Source organism: Chlorocebus sabaeus, chromosome 8 (genome assembly GCF_047675955.1).
Source record: "Chlorocebus sabaeus isolate Y175 chromosome 8, mChlSab1.0.hap1, whole genome shotgun sequence".
Taxonomy (NCBI): Eukaryota; Metazoa; Chordata; class Mammalia; order Primates; family Cercopithecidae; genus Chlorocebus; species Chlorocebus sabaeus.
In genome coordinates this window covers 80,640,474-80,663,207 of record NC_132911.1, presented here as the reverse complement: position 1 = coordinate 80,663,207, position 22,734 = coordinate 80,640,474, and the positions used below count along the sequence as shown (strand labels likewise).

At 37.2% G+C, this 22,734-nt stretch overlaps 1 protein-coding gene across 1 annotated transcript in view; it reads right to left on the bottom strand.

Annotated features, from left to right (window-relative positions):
* The window catches only part of ZFHX4 (zinc finger homeobox 4), a 188,888-nt gene extending 166,561 nt beyond the window's left edge, over nt 1-22,327 (bottom strand). Inside the window, 1 exon segment of the mRNA XM_008000930.3 lies at nt 21,736-22,327. The gene's annotated coding sequence lies outside the window, so the exon portion shown is untranslated.
* Nucleotides 22,328-22,734: the final 407 nt, after the last annotated feature.

The window sequence follows — 22,734 nt, the reverse complement described above, 5'->3', positions numbered from 1 at the left end:
CCCCACACTTCAGTCACCTCAATGGGCAACAGAACAGAAATTAATATTTACTGCAACCAGTCCTATCATCCTAGGGGACAATCACATTCACTGAGTTTTTTTCACTGCAATGCGTAATGAACACCATTTCAAATACCATTTTGATGTTATCAATCCTGGTGAGTTGCCCATCTCTCAACCACTGCCTCAATCAACATCTCCCCTGGCTTAACAAATCATACACAAGCACTCCCAATGAAAATCCCTCATTTTTTAAAAGTTTTTTTGCAAGCAGGCATCTTAGACCAGAAACCCTATTTGTTGAGGACAAGATGCACTCCATAAAAGCCATATCAGTTTCTGACAGCAGGGTAAAGTACCAGTGAAAGTTGGGCATTCATTGGTAAAAAGTCTCATTCTCTTCGTGTGTGTGTGTGTGTGTGTGTGTGTGTGTCTTGCCCGAGAACCTCAGCTACTGTAATAGCAGCTTGATTACAGCTTAAGTTTCTCTGAGTCCCTGCAGATCTCTCAGTTTGCAGAATGATGGCACTGTACACAACAGTGGAGTGGTCTGAAACTTGTGTTTATTTTCGGCCTATAACATAGGCACTGTCTTGATTTTATGAAACAGGTAAACAACCTTATTTCAAATCTTAAATGTGAAGAGTCTCACAACTTCAAGGCCAGCACCTTAATTTAAAAGTATCAACACTTTCACATATCCAGACAATTTCTGAAACAAGAAAGATTAAAGTTGCTATATTACATTGCATATCATATTGGTTATGATAAATATGTACTATCTCAGCCTAGATGCTCCTCCCATCCCTATACCTTATTACATAGTCTTCAGAGTGATGGAGAACTGGAAGAAAACAAAACAGAATATTGGTTTCACCAATATTACTAAGCATTTTAGAAATTCCTTTTTAAAAGTTCTTATACAAGAAAGACATCAGTGAAGGTCACTGGCATATTAAGTATAAAGAATAGCTAATTAAAACTCTCTTTAGTGTAATCAAATCCAATCTTGTCAGGCAAATCAGAGGGAAAATGATCAGTTTAGAAAACATTAAAAGATCTTCATAGATTGAAAATGAATTCAAAATTCATTTTGGTATCTGAGATAGTTAAAATGACATTCTAATTGCTCACAAATCAAACATCACAAAGCCTAGTGTGTAATTTTAATTTTAATCATTGATGAGCTTCAGGTTAATTATCCTCATGGCATGCATACAGCTTTCAAAATCCCCTGAAATAATCTGATAACCATAAGTAAGAAAACCTAACAATTTTGTAATTAGTCCATAAGCATTAATGTTTACCTTTGCATTTGCCAATTCTGCACAAACAACGTATTCATACTGAAGGCAGCCAAAGTGCCTAAAATATAATCTCTTGCTGGCCTGAAGGAAATGAGGGAGTCAGAAAGAGACTAGAAATTTGGAATGAATGCAAGGTGGTAAATAAGACTAAACTAATGATGCTAGATTAAAACATAAAGTTCCAGAACCCAGGGTGATTTTCCCCAGTGATAGGATAACCTGCTAAGCATGATGAATATATCTGATATGTAAAAAAAATTCACTTTAATTATAAAGAGTGAGGAAAACTCCTTAATATTTTACAGCTTTATAAAAAAGTTTCTAAGCTATATATGCTATTTGAATTTAGTTTTATCTTCACTCCTATAACAGTTCTCATCCCACAAATACAGTCACCGGCTAGAATTATTACACACATTCTAAAAGCAACTCAAATGAATTGCATAAAATGTGCAGTTAACAATTTTGGCCAGATGTGGAATAAACCCTGCAACGTATCATCTCAATATTTCCCTACATAAAGTAGATCCCATTTTTTTCTTTTACCTTAAAAGAGCCAGAAGTCACCTTCAAAATGTAACATTATTGCTGTATAAAAAATTTTGAAAACCACATTAAGGAATCCATCATAGGTCAAAGCAATATGGTAGGATATATTTTGGTACAATACTCCCATACAATTTTACAGAAGATTTCCAATCAATTTCTTCTCAATAAGCTACATATAAATCATAAACTAAGTCAAATACATGTCTTCTATACAATCAAATTTACATTTCATCCCAAAACCAACAATAACAAAACTATCTAAATTGATATAGCTAATAATATATTATTTGATTTTAAAATTTTTATTTTGTTGCTATTGACTATAACCATGACAATGTTTTTCAGTATATTCTGAGGGAATTACTTTAGTTTGTATAGATAAAAAGTTATTTAGATCCTTATGTACAGTGACACTGAATACGATGCTAAGTGATTTCACTGTTGTCAATGTCAGACGAGGTCTTTCTTTTATCAAAGTGACCCATTTAAGAAATTTACGATAAAGTTTTATAAGTCCCAGTAAAAAAGACCACAAAAACAACCATTTAACTTAAACCATAGAATTCATTCCAAAATGACTGCATAACAAGTTCACTCACTATAAAAGTTCCTTCACCATTTAAGGTGATTTTTATTTAGTGTTCACCAACTTCTGTTCCCTACTGCCAGACATTCTGTTTGTAAAATCACCAAAGTCCTCAAGAAATCCCAGAGAGAAAACCTAACATAGTTTTAATGCTAAATTCAAAGCAATACATACCTGCTGGTCTGCTTAGAATATGTGTACATACACATTTTTGGTATTCTTAGTAATTCACAAGATCAGTGACTTTGATCATGTCAAATCCCTTTTTCAGAACTAATGGACAATATGCAGAAAAGAACTTTTATTAGTCGTTCTGCTTTGCTTTCGTCTGCAGTCACTGCTGCCTAAACTCTGCTCTGCTAAATGACCAAACCCACCTACAAGGAGCCTAGCTAATGAAAGGGGGTGCTTTCTGAACAATAGAAGAATTCCTTTGCATTCAGAAAGCAGAGTTCCCATTAGAACCCAAAATCAGAGAGGCCAGTTTTACCTCTGTTTTTTAATTGAGATTGTCCCAGCCCTCTTCTACGGTCCAGTGAGACAGTGTTTGTGAAATGATTAAAAAGAACGTGATCTGATCAAGAGGACAGAATAATGGGAAAGGAATGCTAGGTTAGCCACTCTGCTAAGTGCTGGGAAAGAAGACCAGTGGGCTCCTTAGCCTATTGTCTTTATTCTCAACTGTTCTTTAGCCATGTCATAACACTTTGAGTCTTTATTTACTCCATTTTATGTGGGTTAAAAGTTGTCCACTTACATGATAATTTGGTAACTAGTTACAAATTTTAAAAAATAGAAAATAGATAAAAATCCTTGAATTATATCAAGTTTCCAAAAGGTCATCACTGTCTCTGCTGTGGCCTTTTCCCCATTCCAAATCCTCTATCAATATGTCATAGTGAGTTAGGCAAAGACAAAAGAGAGGCACAGTGTGAAAACGGCACATATATCTAATCCTGACAAAGCAATGAATAGACCTTCACAAGTATAATTATACTTGTTTATTTGTTGCCACGTACAGAGAACTGATGAAAAAAATCCATCAAAGTGGTATTATGCAGACACCAAGAGCTTCTTTTCTTTGGTTGCTAAAGCCACATTGAGGCTTAAATTCCTTATTGTTAAATTCAGAAGAAAGAAAAAAAAAAGAATTTTGGCTGGACTTCTTTTTTTTTTTTTTTTTTTTTTTTTTGCATCAGTTGCTGACAAATCTTTTGTGTACAAGGCTGCATTAGTTCTCACCGCTATCGCTACCTCACTTTTACCCAAGTTGGAATTCATAATTATAAACTACTGTATAGAAGCTTTTAAAAGGGTGTGGTGTGCGAACTCAGAGAAGAGGGTAGGAGAATTGCCTGTTTCTCAGTCTCTCTTTTGATGTATCGTAACACAGGTAAATACCTGTGTGGAAGTACCAGTTACGTCAGGTACATCTTTGATCTCAGTCTTAGGTTGGTGCTAGTGTTTCTCTTTAATTCATCGTACTCTGCTATTTGCTTATTTTAGTATATGTGGAGTATTTCATGAAAGATTGCATAACTTTTTTCCCACTACAGTATTAAAAACATTAGCAAGAAAGACGGTCAATGCAAGGATGTAAAAGGATAGAAAATATTAAGTAAAAAAGGTTTCAATTCCAACTATTAAGGAGTCATTATGTTCCAATAGACACTAAATCAAATAACTTACAAAAGCAGATTTTTAGAAGTGGGGGTTGGGTAGCCAAACAAGCTTTTTCACTTGTAAGATAGAAATATATCAAAGTAAATGCAATCTGCATAGTTAATGTTTGTGAGCTTTACAATTTAAAACAGAAAAGCTGTAATTTTTCTTTGCTGGCAATCTGGAAACACTCTGGAGTTAATTACAGCTGATTCGGAGTGAACCACACAAACAAAGACCAGTCTATGTCCAGACAATTATACTGCATTAACCAGCTTAGAGCTTCCTGCTGATGTTTCAGGGCTCTTCTGTTACACCCTCCTACCTTCCCAGCACGAGAGAAAATGCTTCTGCAAGAAGGAATTAATGAAGAGAACTGCAAAAGAATGTGTGACGACCTCTCCTGACACGGCAAAAACTTTCCACCCATGTCACGACAAAGGGGAGAAGGTAATTAAGTTTGAATAGAAGGATGTAACCAAACATATTCAGCATTTAAAACAGGCACATTTTTTAAATAGAGAAAGTTTACAAAGACAAGTATGAGTATGTGAGTCAACTAAGTCGTTTTTCCCCGTTTTCCTCTCGTTTTTCTCATTAGTGTTAGCTAGTCAATGAAGATTTGTTTTCTTCTCTGTAAATGGGACCCTGTGATTAATAGTCTTCTTCTCCCTCTCTCATTCTTTTCTTTCTCTTCCTCTCTTCCCACCCTCATTTTCCCTCATTCTCTCTCACATCACTAAATCTGCATAGACTGTATATAACAATTATATAGCATTAAACATATGTGATGGAAAACTAAAGAGAAAAGGTGCACTTTACCAATGAGTCCAATAGTTCTAAATTTGAATAGTTGTGGGAAATAGGAATTTTACTCAGTTTTCTTCAAAACTTTAATCAAACTCCAGCTACTTTCCTTAGAGAGGAATCAATAATCTCTCCTTAACAAAATTACACTATTATATGACTCATTTTATTTGTTTGCTTCAGGAAAATTTTATAATCAGTGTGCAAGATGGACCCAATAATTTAGCTACCCTCTGTAAACAAACTTCGGTACTTGCAACCAATCTAGTTGATTTCTAATTTTCTTATTCATTCTAATTGAAAATGAATAGTTTGCATTGGTGTGAGACAAGGACATGAACTGTAATTATGTTCAGTGCCTCTTTCTGATTCTTTCTTTGATACTGTTTTGCTAGTATTCCAGCTGACATTAAGGCTTTGTAGTGATTGCTTCATTAAAGGTTAAGGATGTCCTAATCAGCTAAAGTATTACTAGAAAGCTGTTGTTTGCCAATACTGAGAATATACTGACTTTTTTTTCCTGTCTTTATTGAACAAAAAGGTACTTCCAAATGCCAGTGACCCAGTCATACTTCAGCATTAATCATCTTCTTTTTGGTCCATCTATGCAAAGTAGGATTAGAATTAAATGACTATATGATCCTTTTAATTTTTCTTCCCTACATAAATATTAATCCATAAATCAATCAGGTACTATAATAAAATGCATATAAATATACACTGAAGTTATGAAAAGATTGTGTAGATTATACTTACATTTACAAGGATCTCAATAATGGACAGAATTATTTTCCTTTCACAGACTCCCTCCCTCAATTTCTACCATATCTGAAAGTTCAAGTAAATTACACTGCTAAACATGAAGCTTTAACACAGAACACTTTAGTTCTCCTTGGAAAAACATGAACTGCTTCAATCATTTTTGGAATTTATAAATCACAGTTACCATGTTTTTCACATGTTATATTGTTCGTCTTTAAGATGTAACTGACTAATCTCTCTGGCATATGCATAATCTAAGAGTGCATAGTTGATAATCTTTTAAGTTATCACATAAGTACATTTAAAAAATTATTCTTAATTAGTTTTATTAAGTTATATATAACTGTAGACTCTTTGGCTTCAAAAAAAGATATACCAGACTAGTAAAAACCAGTGCACATACAATTTATTTCATATGTAAAGACATATGAAAGGCAATGCAAAGACAGTATATTTTAACATGCATCTGTATTTTTTCTCCTTTGTCTATTCATATATGAAATTGATTATTGAACTACTGACAACCAAATATTTCAAAGAAAAAACAATTGTATAATTATTTCTATTTCACAATCCCTACCAATATGATCTCATAACCAATATAACAGTAAGTATAATAGCGTAGGCACATTTTTTTTTTTTTAAGTCATTTCTTGCAGGCTAAACCTACCATAATTATCTTCATAAAATCAATCACAGGTCAAGTATTCCAGCAAACATTCCTATTTCTTGAGCAATGATTTCAATAATTTTACATGATTTCAAATAGTTTCACTGAAGAAAGTTATAGGCATAAATTCTTTAAATCACTGCCAAGTGCATCTTACTATATAATACTCTTAGAATCTACCAAATACAAGTGTCTTTTTACATCCCATGTAAATATTTTAAATAACTTTATATTAAAAACCACATTAGGAATAGCATAATAGAGAACATAAGTAGAATGCCAAGTTTTCTTCTGGATGAAATATTGTCAAATTTATGTTTGATCTCTGAGATTAGTTGTTATTTTATTGCTATTATAAAGAGGCTTTTGTTTGGGGATTTTTATTTAAGTTTTTTTTTTTTTTTTTGGCCTGAAAGTTAATTTGACTGCTGCCCATCAGTGAAGTGAGCAATTCAGTAATTAGCTTTTGTATTTTAAATGTATGAACTTTAATTAGATTTCATTATAAACAAACAACCGTCAACCATAATTATAAGCTCCTTGGTTTACCCACATATTATCCCTTTTCAAACAAACTTGATGTCAGACAAATTAAAATCAAGCAGCCAGCAATTTTGAGTTGAATTTTACATGATCTGCTGGTAACCTGATTACTTTAACTTCAATATCATTACAGGAAAAGTATCTCAGGAAAAATAATTACAAGAATTCCAACAGGAGACAAGCTTAATTGTATTGATTCAAAAGATGCATGTTCAGAGGAACCATGTTGAAGAAATAATGTTATCTCAAATCTACAGTTTCTATTAAAATGAAATTGTCCAGCATGAAAGAAGCAATTTAAGATTAGTGTCTACAAAGCTAGAGATACTAAACTAACTAACTAGTTATCTGGGCCCAATTATGTTATACTTTAAGTAGCAAAATATCAGTGTGGAGAAACTACAAGTCATGAGGTTTGCAGGTTTATTTACTGACTGGTGTATCTATTAGGACCAAGAACAAGTGGAGCTGTCAGGACATAATGAAGGTAAATGATTAGTTAGCACCAAGCTTGAACTCTTCTTCAATGCAATAAGAGTTAATTAAAGTTTACCACCAAACATCAACCAAAGCAGGATGTTGATCAGGTTTCACCATTAAGTGCAAACAGACAATAGTTGGCAGCAATTAGTGCAGCTATCAAATGACATGCAATGATAATTATACATTTAAAACAGTTAAAGAGCTGGGGGAAAAAACTAATCAGCCTCTTTGACGACAAATACTCAAAGGGCAGGAAACAGGTATCAGATTATTTCACTTTAACACTGTAAATCAATAGAATTAAACAAGAAAAGGTTGTGTGGGTACATTATCTGAAAGAGAACAGTTAACTGGACCTAAAATGAAATAAATCTGCTAGTATTGGTCTATCAAAGATAAGAACTTCTGCAGCTAAAGAAAATAACTTGCTTTTCAATTAAAGTTTCAGAATGAAGTCTCTGTAAAGAAAGTTTAGCTTCTTGGTTTTGTGTAAATTCAGTAATGCAACAAGTATTTCATCATAATTATTGTTATTTAAATTAAGTGTTAACTTCCATTCTACCGTAATGTCAAAAGTACTTTATGCCTGAATGTTATCTTTGTGTACTCCAATATTACCTTTCTGAAAACTTTTCAAATGGATGTTAAGATTGAAATTCTTTTAATGCAGCTAAATTTAAAACAGAGGCCACATATACATATTTAGTGGTATATTACGCAGGTCTTCCTTGACACCATTCAAACCTATGACTTTAGTCTTGAAATTGATGAACCTGTATACAACATATCCCTAAAAGAATTTTATTAATCACCTCATTCTTTTCCATAGTTTCTGGCCTGTAGCCTGGAGAATGTCTCCAGAAATGTGCCCATCCTCATGACCCCCACCTCCCCATTTTCCCAACTAATTCTGTTGTGCTAAGGATTTGTACACAGTGATGGCTAATCCCAATATTTCCCTGGAGCTAAAACTAAACCATGGCCGACTCCCAGCACAAAAATGTCTCTCTCCAAAAGCCCTTTCGCCCCCTTCAGCACTCATACACTCATTGGTCCTGACATTTTCACTTCAGCCATGACAAATGAGCTGATGACTCTGATGTGATTGCACGGGAGGATGGCTTTATCTAAAGATATATCATTAACTCTCATCGCCATCTCCTAATATGGCTCTTCTGGGTTCATGTAATGTGTTGCGAAAATTTGAGGAAAAATTTTTGTAAATATAGGCACTGTAAGTAACAAGAGATCAACTTCATCGAAAGAAGAAAAGGGAAGCCTGAGTGGACAGGATGGTTGGGGCGGGGGCGGAGGGTGGGGCGGCAGGCTCAGGGGGAGGGGAAAAAAAAAAGAACTAACATTAACTAAATGATGCTCTGGGGATTTAAGTAACTCTACTCAACCTCTGCCCCAGTGCAAACCAGCCAGCTGACTGTCTCTCACAGGTCCCTTCCATTCAACATGGGCAGCTGGAGCAGAGCATAATTTGTGAAGTGGCACAAATGAAGTTTCCCAGATAAATATGGTTTACCAATTGGCAGGCCAACCAATTTCTTTGTTTTTAATCACAGGGTAGTATCTATTTTATTCTCAAACCCTTAATTTCTTATATTACTAAATCTCTTTAAATTCACTTTAGTCGGGGAAGGGATTATCAAAAACAATTCCACTTTGAGATCATTGTATTCTTCAATTAGAAAGAAGCAATAGTTTCCTTCCAAACTATTATTAAATGTGAAACTTTTAAGCTCTCTGAAAAGGAGAGCCTTTCCATTTAGCATAAGCACGGCAACCTTTAGGTTACATTAGAACCCAAGTTCCAGTCACATAGTTCTTGTTATGTACACGATAGAGTTTACAGAGTAGATACTTGTTATAACCTCTTCTCTCAATTCATCTGAGGAGACACAGCCAATCAGAGTCAACTCTAGCATAACAGACTTCTAGAAAAGAGGTCAAGCTTTGAGGTAAAGTGCTATTCAGTCTTGGACCATGCAAGGAGCTCTTTATTCCTGTTCTTATTGGCATCAGACCGCCTTACTAGAGTAAGAACAAAGCCAAGTGCTCGTGTGAGGTTTATGAATAAATCAGAGGTGAGCCACTTTAAGTGCTGCCCATGATTTCCTCGTTGACAGTGAGCACTTAAACAGGCTTCTATGACCAGCAACTTCTGGCAAACCATAATGATTCCTAATCTGCACCCTGCTTCATTTCAAGAACTAAATGACCCACCCTATTTTTCCTGCAAGCTTTCACCTTTCAGACAATTTTGGTCCTATCTCTAACAGTTTACCTTTACAATCCCAGAGCAGCCAGCACAGGAATTGTAACAACTAAAAACTTCCTTTGCTTGGAAAAATCTCACAAATAAAAATAATCTCCAGCAGAAGCATAACAAATTATTCTCGTATTAATATTATATAATTTTTGGATAGGGAGAAGCTAAGCCAAATAAACTGAAGAGGACACATACATGCATACACACACACTCAATTTCTTCAGCTGTACTCTGTAGTTATGTGATGTTTCCCAGGAATTTCCATGATCTTCAGTTTCCATATTGGTTAAACAAGGGGATTGTGCTATATCCCTTCTGACTGCAACAATCTATGGTTCTAATATAAAAACCCATTTAGATTTCTCTGCAAGATGGTTTGCTCTGTGGAATTTCCCAAGACAAGTCCAGTTGTTTTTAAGGTGATTTTTTTTTCTCAGTACCTAGATTTCAGGAGGAAAGGCAGATTCCAGTAGTATAGTAAACTGAAGTTTTCTATTTATGTTTTTAATTATCATTCATTTATCCATTCATTCATTCAACAGGTATTTACTGAGCACCAAATATTTGCCAATAGTATATCCATCACTGTGGATATAGTGTTTAAAAAAAGTGGGTGCTACCCTCATGGAGGCTGCAGTTTTATTTGAGGAGACACTTAAACAAGTATCATGAAAAATGTTAAGATGCTAATTGCTTTCTCTACATGAATTATATCCTTATATTGATTAATATTAAAAAATGCTTTGTCTTAAATAAATGTGCTTCAAATGAAATGTCAAGTCCAGGGCCTCTTATAAATATGACTAGAATATAGGCTATGCATACACTTTTATTTTTAAGAAGTGTTATGAACCAAACATACATAAATATTAAACAATAATCAAACATAAAATTAGAAAATTATAATCCAAATGCACTTAGATTTCCCATAAAATTATAAACAATAATTTTAAAGGTGTATCTTATATGTATCACAATAAAAAATGTATAAAAAATAAACAGATTAAAAAAACAACGTTAGTTTCCAGGTGGTTCAAAAAATTGTACTAATCTATATTAACTCATCATGAATTTACCATCTTTGAACGTGGATAGTCTTCCAGAATAATGCATTATTATAAAACAGTAAAGGACTGTGATTCCCCAAAAGATAAACCAGGTGGAGACCCACAAGTTGGCTATAAAATAACCTAAGAAAATTTAAGGGTTCATAATATTATTGGATTATTAATAGCTGGATCTCTTCTCTAGGTTGGTATAAATTTTGGTCAACAGGATACCATGTAATAGTATCCATTCCCCTTTCTTGGCATACGAAAATATCACCAATATCAAGCATATAATATCATTAATAGCAAGTACATAATCCAGTGTCGGAAAATCCTCTAATTCAGTGGCTTTCAAGAGAAGGCTTTCAACTTCAAGACTGAAATAAGCATTACGGTCATTTCTATTATTGTATTTAATGGAGGGTCTGGAATCTTGAGTTCATGTGGATAGACCAAGGTCTGAATTATTGAAAAGCTGTTTCTGTCTTAATTTGCTTCTTTAAAAAAAATGAAGATTCAGAAATGCATTAAATACCGAGAAGCCCCTCAGGACCAAACCAACTTATAGTGATGGAGTGGCAGATAAAGATGTGGAGAAGCATCCACCTGTCAACCTAGATGCCATTTGGGTACCTGTCGGTGAGAAAATATGAAAAGAAGGATACTACTTCTTTCCTCCACCTCTTAGGCATATCCATTGCCAAATTCATATATTTTTCTTGTAGGAGAGAGGGGAAACTCTACTCAAAATATCTATGTAGACTTGCTTTATCAAATGCTCTTTAGTTGATCATTACTTTAAAACAATTATTGGGAAAAAACAAAAAGGGAACTTTTGGATCAGTTGTCAGGTCCTGCCACAATCGCTTATTTTAACATTCACAACACTTTAGTCTTATGTAATCTCTATAGCAACCCTGATATACAGATGAGAAAACTGAGGCTCAGGAAGATTAAGTAATTTGGACAAGGGCACCCACAACAGAAATGTAATCCAGGTGACTTATAGGTTGAATAAAATTCCTATTAAGCATTGGATTGCCAACAAATGTAGTAGATGTTAAAATACCTAAAATGTAAGTTTAAATAAAGTGATTTAAAAAGAAAAAGGAAAGCAAAATAAGCAGAATCAAAAAATGTCTGATCTTATATTATGCTGCCTCCAAAACATCACAGCCTTGACTTCATATCCTTTCTTTACACGGAAGTGAAGCCTTGTTCTTGTTCACACCATGTTTGTGATTGTGATAAATACATTTTAAGTCACTGAAATCATCAGTATTTTATGAATCGTAGGCTCTTCTTGTCCATTTGGAGCACCTCGTGTAACCTCCTGCTTAACACAAAAATATGTTTAACAGTCACAATAACAAGAGGCCATCCAGATTCTACTTGTCTCCTTTCGATAACAGAGAGCTCACTCTCTCAGACAAGACAGGTTATCATGCACATTTTCCTTTCCTCCTCTTCACCATCTCCACAACCTTCATGTTCATTCATTCAACAAACATTTTTCAAATAGCCAATACAGTTGAGTGACCACTGGTCCTAGAGCTTGAATATGTCAATTCTTGTCTTGACATTTTCCTACCTTGCTGGGTAATCAAAGATAACTTATCTTTAATTCAATAGCCCATATTTTAAAATTAGTTAGTTGAACCGAACGATGGTAAGGCCACTTCCCAGACTCTGGCATTTTGGTAATTTCTAATTGCCTTACCTCCCTAGCTGCTCTTTTCTGATGAGATTATATTTGCCAATTCTCAGAAGATGAAAGTTTAGCCTATGAAGGGAAAACTTCACAAGCTACCACTAGGAATGCATCTAAAGAGGAAAGAAAGGCCTAACATGGAAAGAGGGTAGGGGTGTGTGTGTGTGTGTGTGTGTGTGTGTGTGTGTGTGTCTGTTTGTCTGTATATACTCTAGTGAACAGGAATGTAAGAGTGTTAGGGATGATGAAACACAGTTGTATCCAGTAAACCAAAAGAGAAGATTAATTCTAATTTTCAATTAATGGGCTCAGAAAATCTTAAGTATTAATTGCATTGTTCCAAAATTTATGGTATTTTAAAAACTACTAATCACTATATTTTTGAAAATCCACATTAGCAAACTATTTCAGGTTTAATGAAAATACCATGGGAAATGTAAGAATAATTGGTCTTTTTCAACCTATTATTCCAAGCAGACAAACTTTAAGATTCCTCAAAAACTTTCCCCTTAAGAAGTTATGTTTCATTTTGTTTTTAACAATATAACCAGGTGGCATACACTAGCTCGTATGTTTTTGTATTTTAACATTGTTAGAGCTATGGATTTCCTTTCTTCTTTACAGTGAAGGAAAAGAATTTTATGGACAGTTATAAAATGCATATTTTAACCCAAAAGTCAATTTTCCCTGGTTAAAATGATTTAGACTTGAGTAAATATTTGCAGAATGATTTCTTTTTTATAGCTAGAACACAATGAAACCTATAAATGTTGTCTTTAGAGGTATGTCCTATAGTGCATACCATTCAGTAATTATCATCTGAGCACTGTTGTGTCCTCAAGTCAGACAAACATTAGAAATGATCTATTATCTGAATTATGATGCTGGTGTGTGAACTCCTGACCTGAATGACCAAAACACCTACTCACAACTTTTCTTGGACCATCAGGACAATATGATGTATTAACTAAGTTAGTCTGCCCAAATTCTTAAATTGTATTTGTTTATTTTATCCAGTCTCTAGAATGTTAAGGTGGTTAATTATATTAGAGATAAGCTGCCTACTAAATATGACTTTAGTGCCAAAATCACTTTTAAGTTTAGTACATAAACTCAAATATGCCTTAAAGTGGCAAATATTTTATTCTATTCACAAACCTTTAAAATAAAAGGAAACTAGAGAGCAGCCATTCTTGAACTGAGGATTGTATGTCAAATGTGAAACCATATCAAACTTTCAAGGCAACTTGTGAACCTCTGAAACTAGGGAATTAACAGAACATCAAGTCCAGCAAGATCACAAGGGGCACAATCCTTATGCAAGAAAATAATGCCACTGAGCCCTCATTAAAAGCCCATTTCGTCTTTAGCCATCAAAGACTGTGAGTGCACTAAGATCTTGGTTATATCATCAGGGATAACTAAAACAAGTGCCAAGAGAAATTGTGCACTTTTAGTTCTCACATGTGTCCATCTGTTCACATATAAACATATATTCTGCTTTCTGTCTAATTTCTAAAATCTTGATATCAGAATACCCTGGGCTTTTGCCCATTTCATAAGAATGCAGACATCACATAAGCTACTATTAACCCATGTGTGATCCACTTCCATGGTGGCTGGAAAACTGCCAGTTACAACACATGGTGCCTGGTTAACAATGTCTTAAAATATAAATGAATTTATTTTTTAAATTAACACATTTTCTTATGGAAATACCTTAATAAGCCCTTCTGCATGTAAAAGAATAGCCTCCATGTGGATTTTTTTGTTCTTTTAAGACTTTTTTCAAGCATATCATAAAGTTAACCATAAAAGTTTCTGAAGCAATCCAGAATTTCTTGACAAATTTTAAAAAGGACTCTAGTAAAAAATTTGGGGGACTGTATAACATAGATCAAACAGTTTTCCTTTACAATATGCTGTACTCAAGAGTCAACCCTTACACTTTATGTAAAAATACTTGTGATTTCCCAAGTTTCCATCTAACCATCTTAATAGTACCTCAACAACAAAACTGCTAAAGTGATGAGGCAAATGGAAGTTCTAAAATCTAGCAACAAACAAGTTGGGTTAATATCTGATGAAATCTTTTAGTCCTGTTCTGAGGCAGCCATGATCATTAGTGGTGACTTCAAACGTGAAAGAGCTTGTTTAAAATGTATACATATAAATAATTATCTGTACTGTATTTGATTTACATATGTACAAAAGAACCAATTCCCACCTTTGAAAGAGTCTTAACACTTTTGGTATTTTAACTGTCCTAATGATGGTTGAAGAAACATCATTAAGAGTGTTGATCACATTGTCAACTGATAACCAGTTACATCCCTAACTAGTGGCAGGGAACCCTACTACAAATGTCTCCAAGAGTGAACTTATAATACCTAGACACTTTTAAAGTCTTATCTCTAAATAAAATACACAATACACCTACAAAGCAACATGAAGACTGCATTCAGAACTTCATGAATTAAATCTTAAGAAAATACATCTGTACCCTCTTCTCTCCCTTCCCAGCTACAAAAGCTGATAGGCCACTTAAAACACTTAACATTGCCAAAAGTCAGATTACACAACTCTTTCCCAAGTGAAGTGTTTCACCAATCGAGATAGTTATTTATAGCCGATGGGGTAAAAAACAGGCACTTTATATTCCATCATTAACTGAATTAAAGATCCACACCATACTATTGGCTCTTCTAAAATAATTGTTTTTGCCAGCAAAGTGCTGGGAATTCCTCATACCCAATAGTCAATATTTGGCTAGCCTGGCATGTTTCTGAAACTCTTCTATATACAAACCTCTGTTGATCATCTTCTAGCTGCACTATTGTCATACACATTACGTCCCAATGATGATGAAAACACAGCATCTTATAAAGTTGCTGAAATCTGAGCCCCTGCTTGTTTTCTCAAGTCTTGGACAAACATAACTTTAGAGAGAGCGGAGCACAGACATAAAGAAAGAGAAGCCTGCATTTTCATCTTCCTTTCATCTTAGTCATTCAGTCAGCCATTCAGGACCCTATTCAACAGAGCTTTTCATTATGCAAAAAAATGCTAATCCTTTTCCGATGCTTTCACACTTGTATAAACCCCCATTCCTTCAACTGAAAAGCAATTATATCAGTTTACCTTTCTGTCAAAAACAGGATTAATATTCCAATAACAGAATCTCCTTTCTTTTCCTATCTTTTTGCTTTAGGAAACTAGAGATTATTAGTAGAGGCATTCTTAGAACAAGAATCTATTATTTTAAATATGATTATGTTAACCAATGGGTGGACAAGGGAGAAGAAGAAGAAGAAAAACTCCTTCAGTTACCGCAGAAACTCTTTTCTGTGACAGAAGTGACCTTCCTTTTACAGATGCCCAAAAAGAATGAGACTCACTCTGGTCTATTAATCAGAAACAAATTATGAAAGAATGTAGCTGGACTGGTTGACACTATCCCGTCTTGGGAGACTCAGTAACAGCCTAGTAACAATGTCCTCTTCATGGGTAATGAACAGCCATGACAAATGGGGCAGAGAAACTATTTATTTGCATATGCAAATTCTCACACAAGGGAAACATGTACAAACAAGTGTCATTGTAAGGTGGATTAGGCAAACAACGCTTTCTTTTTAGGACATTCTGCAGCCCAGAACATTAGTCAGCACAATTAAACCAGTCTCCATGGAGACTAATGAAATTTCACCACGGTATGAGTTAAATTAGATAGCTAGTTATGTGTTTCCACAATCCAACTTGAAATCCATTATTGTTTCAGAACAATACTGCAATTGTGCCTAGCTGATCTTTGCCAGCTCAACAAGCTCCTAAGTTGACAATTTGCATATGTTAATATAATTAAGCACTAATTACATGAAACTTGTACATATTCACATGCACTTTCCCTGGGCGCTTCTCAGTTTGAACCTTGGCCAAGTCTTTAACCCTTAGAGTGGTCTTAGAAGAGGGGGGAAACCCTCTCCCTGTGGGTACAGCCCTTAGGCAGACACAGAAAGGCTCCTCATTTATAAACACAAAGCTTAACCTGGCTTCTCATATTTCTAGCAACAATGACAGAACATATTTTGTGAGAGTGCTAGAGACCAGGGATAAGGAAAATGAAGAGAGGGGGATGGATTAGTCTTTAAAGACTCATAACGAGTATCTTCTCAAAGGAAGGCAGGAACATTCATTTCAAGAAAATGTTAAGAAAGAATTTGTTCTCATTGACATTGTCGAACATTGGGAGATGAACGTGGATTGACAACAGCAAAAATAGCAAGTAGGAAAGGGAAAAGGAGTCAGCAGCACCTAATGAGCTTTACATAAATATATGCAGAGGCAATTAAGCAATGTTAATTACTATGACAGCAGTTAATTGAATATAATTAGATATTTTAAGCCACTGAATAAAGCATAGTTAAGATTAATTTTATTGAGATTAATTGTAAATAAGGATAGATTAACGCTGTGTTTTGACAGGCATAAAAAGTAGTTCTGCAAATTAAGCAGAAGCGTGGCCACCAGTCCAAAAATCATATATTATTTTAATGTCACACCTCAGAATCATCTCCTCAATAAACATGACTTTTCAAACCCAAACAGACAGGAATCTTGAAGAAAAACAAACAGCTTGCAGAGATTAAAGAGCCTTTTGTCCTTTTTCATGTGCATTTCTTTTAACAGACTAAATTAAGCGAGTCTGGTGTACGTTTTTTAGGAAGGAACATTTCACACTGAATGGAAAAAATGTTCTATCACATATGAAATTCATGCAGCTGTGCGGAACTTGGTCCAGAGGGTTTAGACTATAAAACACCACCAAATGATAGACAGTAGGCCCTCCCAAGATTATGTGATAAAGTCACAATCTTTTATTTTGACCTCCCTCAAAATTTCTGCTTTGTACTCTTTCCAGTTAAGTCACATATTTTCTTTCATAATTTTCTTTCTCTAAGAGGATAAAAAGAAACATTGCACCTACTAAGTGCTAGAAACAAAATGTAAAAGAAATTGAAGAAGGTTTCATTTAACATAGATCAGCTAAGTCATTCAGCCACAAAATGCAATGATAGCTATCACAACAATGTATGCAAATGACACCTCTGGGTTATTACTCTCATAAACAACGGTTTCTGAAAATATTTCTTAGGAAAGTATTGCTAATTGAAAAACCCTCTGCCCCAATAGTTTCACACCAAGCTAATTCATGCATACTCTTTAAGAAAATTAACACAGTCCTCAAGAAAGCTGAACAAATCATTAATAAGAAAGGAGCTTCAATTGATTTTGAAATAAATCAATAGGTGATTAACATAATATTTTTAAAGCAGCAGAATGTACATATATATTACATAAACGTATATATTATATTTTCAATATCTTTTAGTTCTTAATCAAACAAGGGCTTTACACTATTGAGCCTGGGTCTACACTGCCTCACAACTTCTTTAGGATGTCTTTAGTCTTTATAACGAAAATCCTAAAATGGTCTATGAAACAAGACGACGACAAGCCATTCTGCAGTGAAAGATTTTAAATCATCCAGCCTCTTCTAATAGACTTGAGACTTATTGAGGTAGAAACCATAAAAAATGAAGAAGGGAAATTTAATCCCTGAAATATTGATTTGCACATTAATATCATATAGGCAGAGGGCAATTTGGCTTCGTGGAAATGACACATTGTCGACCCTTGGTGAAGTCAGAGCCAATCTAACTGCTGAACATGTCTGAATCTCAAGAGTTATTAAGGGCTTCCCTTCTTGCCTTTATGACTTTTCTTCAGCCTACCAATGCAATCTTAAATGTATTATCTTTAAGAAATAATTGTAAAACCTCAGGGGTTTTCCAGTTAATGGAAGGGAGGGCCAAACCACATCAGATTCTGAAATGCAACATTAAACCCTTGCAATCAACAAAACCACCTCAATTCTCATCCATCCAGTGCAGGATCTAATATTGTTATTAGAGATAATCAAATTTCATTGTGTAAATTTAGGCTCATGGTCAGAATGGAAGCAGTAAATTCTGCAATATTAAACGGTGATTTTCTCAGCCTCCTTTATGTTTTCCTTTGCTGGTGAAGCATCTTTTAAAATAATCCAACAAGCTCAAAATTAATGAACAGATTTGGGCTCATTTGCTAAAAACTGCAAAATATTACAAAAGCGCTGAACATGTTTGCCTCATCTTTAACTTTAAGTGGCAACTTTCGCTTCATAGAACCAGAGTCCACTATCCCTGTCTAACCCCACAGTTGGTGCTATTGCTTTGACTTACACAGCTGGTTTACCTGACCTTTCTTTGTTCCTTGGGTACATTTCACTTTTCAGATTTATGATATTTCCCCCATATTTCATTGACCCTATCTTCATTGCCATAAACATGAACACACCTGAATATGAGTTTACTTTTTTAAAAATCCAAAATCAGCCAGCAACTGAATAAAAACCCAGTGATGCTCTCCCTAGTTTATGCCATAAATATTAAAACCATTTAAAAAAATAACTGTATAAACCTTATGATCCCCACACTGAAGCCAGGTGCAAGAGGTTAAAACAGCTGGCTGGCCATCTTTTATTTTTGTGTGCCTTCCTGCTGATTGAAACCACAAACCTTGAAAACTATCAAATATTCCCTTAAGGATATATATTTTTTTTAAGATGAGAAAGGAAAAAAGAAAACCTCCATTCTCTTTAATATGCTCCTAAGTGGAAAAGGAAAACTCCTAAACACAGTCAGTCACAGAGGTAGTGAAATAATTCTGAATATCTCCTTTCTGTTTTATTTAAACCATCCTTTTCAGCAATTTCTATACACAATTGTTTGTATTCTTCAGTTAGTAAAGAAGAAACAGGAAAAAAAAAAAAAAAAAAAAACAACAACAGAAAGAAAGTCTGAGCCTGCTCTGTCAGTTTTGCCAGTAAATACAAAGTAAAACAAGTGTTGATGGCACCGAGAGTGTTACATACCCGGGCTGTGTTTTTGCATTGCTCTCAATGGAAGCGATCGATGCCCGTGTCACTGTCGCGTCCCAATCGCAGCCAAGTCTCAGCCTTAATCTAAGCAACACCCGAAAAGGCAGCGGCAGCCGCAGCCTCTCTCTCACTCTTCCATCCATCCACCCAACTAAAAATATAATGCTACATATGAGCTTTAACCACTCCACGTTTATAGGGATCAAGCCACTGAAAATCCAGGAGAACACAATAAAAAAAAAAAAAAAAAAAAAAAAAAAAAACCCTCCTCTGTCTCTTGTCTCTTCTCTCTCTCCCTCTCTCTCTCTCTCCCTCTCTCCCCCACTCTCTCTCTTCCTCTCTCCTCTCTGTCTCTCCTTTTGCCATCTACATGATCCTTGATTAAACATGGAATAGAGTTAATAAAAAGGGTGGGGGGGAGGACTCAAGGAGAGGAAATGCAACTGTCAGAAATCAGGACGGCCAGATTTCCTAGTGAACCTGCCTCTGTCTGAGTCAGTGTCAATCCACCATCTTCTGCCAGTGAACTTGTCTTTGGGTTTTTGTTTGTGTGTGTGTGTTGGGGGGGGGGGGATGTTGTTGTGTGTGTGTGTGTGCTTTTTTTGGAAGGGGGGAGGGGAAAGACAAGGTGGGGGCCGGAGGTGGGGGGGAGGGTAGGGAGAATGTGTGTCTGTGAGTGTGTGTTGAGTGTGAGTGTGTCTCTGTGTGTGTAGGGGTCGAGGTGGGGGGGTCCGTGTTTGCGATCTGAACCTTTGGTACCTACAAGGAGGGTGTCTCACCGAACGGTAGCTAAAACCTCACCAGAACGCGCGGAAGTGAGAAGTCGCGGTCAAAGGCGCCCGCAGAAGCCTCCTCTCTGGGCCGGACCCCAGCCTGAGCGGCCGAAAGGAGCCCCCCGCCCGGATCACAGGTAACAAAAGAAATAGAAACCAGTGCACCGTCTTCTGGGGGAAGGGGGTTAGGATAGGGAACCTTCTGTAACTTGGACATTGGCAGAGAAACTTTATACAATTTCATGAGAAAATTTATTTTTTTCTGATAGAAAAGAGCAGAGAGAAGGGGGTTGGGAGCGGATAGAAGTAACAGGAAGGAGAGACCCGGTGCATTCCAGCCCTTTTTCCCTTAGCTGCTCCCAGCCAGAAGGCGCACTTGATGCTTGGAGAAGCGAAAGAGGTGAAGTTCATTTGTAGGCATGGAACCCTTTTAGGGGGGCCGAAGAATGAATTGGTTCTCACAGCCGAACACAGACACTCAATACACACACACACACACACACACACACACGCACACACCCCTTGCCCTTTGCTAAAAAGAAAGGAAAAGATTCTTGACCCCAAGCCGCGGGCGTCTATCCGCTGGTCTAACCCACACCCAGCGGCGTTCCGTCCCGAGCAAGCGGCCGCCGCCTCCCGGGTCCCCGGCCCAGAGGCCGGGTGATCCCGCCTCCTAACGGACCTGCCTTCTCTGCGCGGCGCCCGCGCCCGCGCAGCCGAGAGCAGCCCTCTGCAGCGCCCGCCGCGCCCGCTCCGGTGGGCCGGTGTCTACCTGCAGCCCCAGCCCCAACGTTCACCCCAGTCTCTTGAAATCCCCTCCCCAGAGCGCACGAACCCCCGGGCGTCCGCCAGCCCTGCACACTAAGCGACCTTCGGGGAACTTGAGAAGGGGAAGAGGGGAGGGTGGTAAAAGGAGGAAGAAAAACGAGGCTGAATAAGATGGGGTGGGGGTTGGAGGGTAAAGCAGGGAAAGAGCAGGAAGAGAGGGGCTCCCAGCCCCACCGACCAACGTCCAAACTTTCGGAGGATGAGTGCGGAGGACGAGTCATCCCGATCCGAGTGCGGGGGCGCGGGGCGAGCAGGGACCCCTGGCAGTGCCCGCGCCGCTGCGGAGCTGACAGCTTCCCCCAGCCACTAGAATGCCCGGGGCTCGCAGTGAAGGCAGAACCCGAAAAGACAGGGAAAAGGAGAGAAAACTGCCTGAGCAAATGTAGATGATCCTCCGCCACTTAATCCAAAAGTTAAATCCCGAAAAACGCAGCCCCCCTAAAGAAAGTGGAAAATCAGGTCCCTCACTGCCCCCTCCCTCCCTCAGCGGAGCAAAACCTTGAGCCAAAAAAAGGGGAAAGAGATAGAAAAGGGGGGCAGAGCGGAAGAGATGGTCGGGATGAGGGGATGTGTGCGAGAGCGAGCAGGAGCGAGCGAGCTAGGGGCAGAGAGGGAGAGAGGCGGAGAGGGAGAGGGAGAGAGAGGGAGCGAAATATCAAAGATTGTGCAAGATCAGGCTGGAAAGATAATCGATACTCGACCTAAATTTAACACAAACTACTCAATAAAAGTTAAAGAAAAAACTTACTTTCCATTTCCCCTGCAGTTCCTACTCGATCTTCGCCTCTTTTTTGTTTTGCTTTTATTTTACTTACAGCTGATCACATCCAAGTAAAACGAGAGGGTTCATTAAAAAAATAAAAAAATAAAAAATAATCCTCGAACTTTATTGGGTGAAAATAAAAACGCTGGAGCAGAAAGTGGGGGGCATGGAGCGGTCCTCGGGGGTCCGGGAGGAGTTAAAGCATGTGCCGACCGCGGTCTCGCTGTTTGGTTGTGAAGGGGTTGGGAAAAGGAGGAAAGGAAATGAAAATCCGATATGTCTTTATTCTGCTAATTATTATCGTTTTAGCCCTGTTTAAAAAAATGGCTGATTAAGTTGAGTGCGCATGTCTTTGTGTGTCTATTCCCGATATGCACTCTGGGAATGAGAGAGGAGAGCGAGGGAGAGGGAGAGGGAGAGGGGGGAGAGAGAGGTGTAATTAGTGAGGTGATCAACATTCCCCAGACTGCAAATGACGCGCAGCCCGGACTCAGAGCAGCTCCGGAGCCTCACGGCTTCCAAGGCTCCGAGCGCTGCGGTTGGAGCCCCGGACGCGACGACCGCGGAGAGGACAGGGGATGGGGACCTCCGAGGCTCGCACCCCACGCGCCCCTGCGCGCGACTCCCAAACTTCATTAGACACACACACGCTCTTACACACAAACACAGGCACACACAGAGCAAGAAGGGGAAGGAAATAAAACATAGATACCGCCAAAGCGTTGCCCTTTAACCATTCGAGATTTTTTTTTTTTTATTTTAATGAGGCAAAGTGATTATTATCGGACCAGAGATTTGTTTACTAGGGAGCTTTAAGCAGAAATATGAGTTAGGGTAATGAAGAGCTTTTCTCTGCCGAGTTTATTCTGCTGAGCACATGAACGCACTTTAATGGCGAAATGCGGGGGCCTGAGCAAATATGCAGATATATGTAAATAAAGGGTGCCTGCCTGTGTGCAAACACCGCTCAGCCCAGCCTATTTC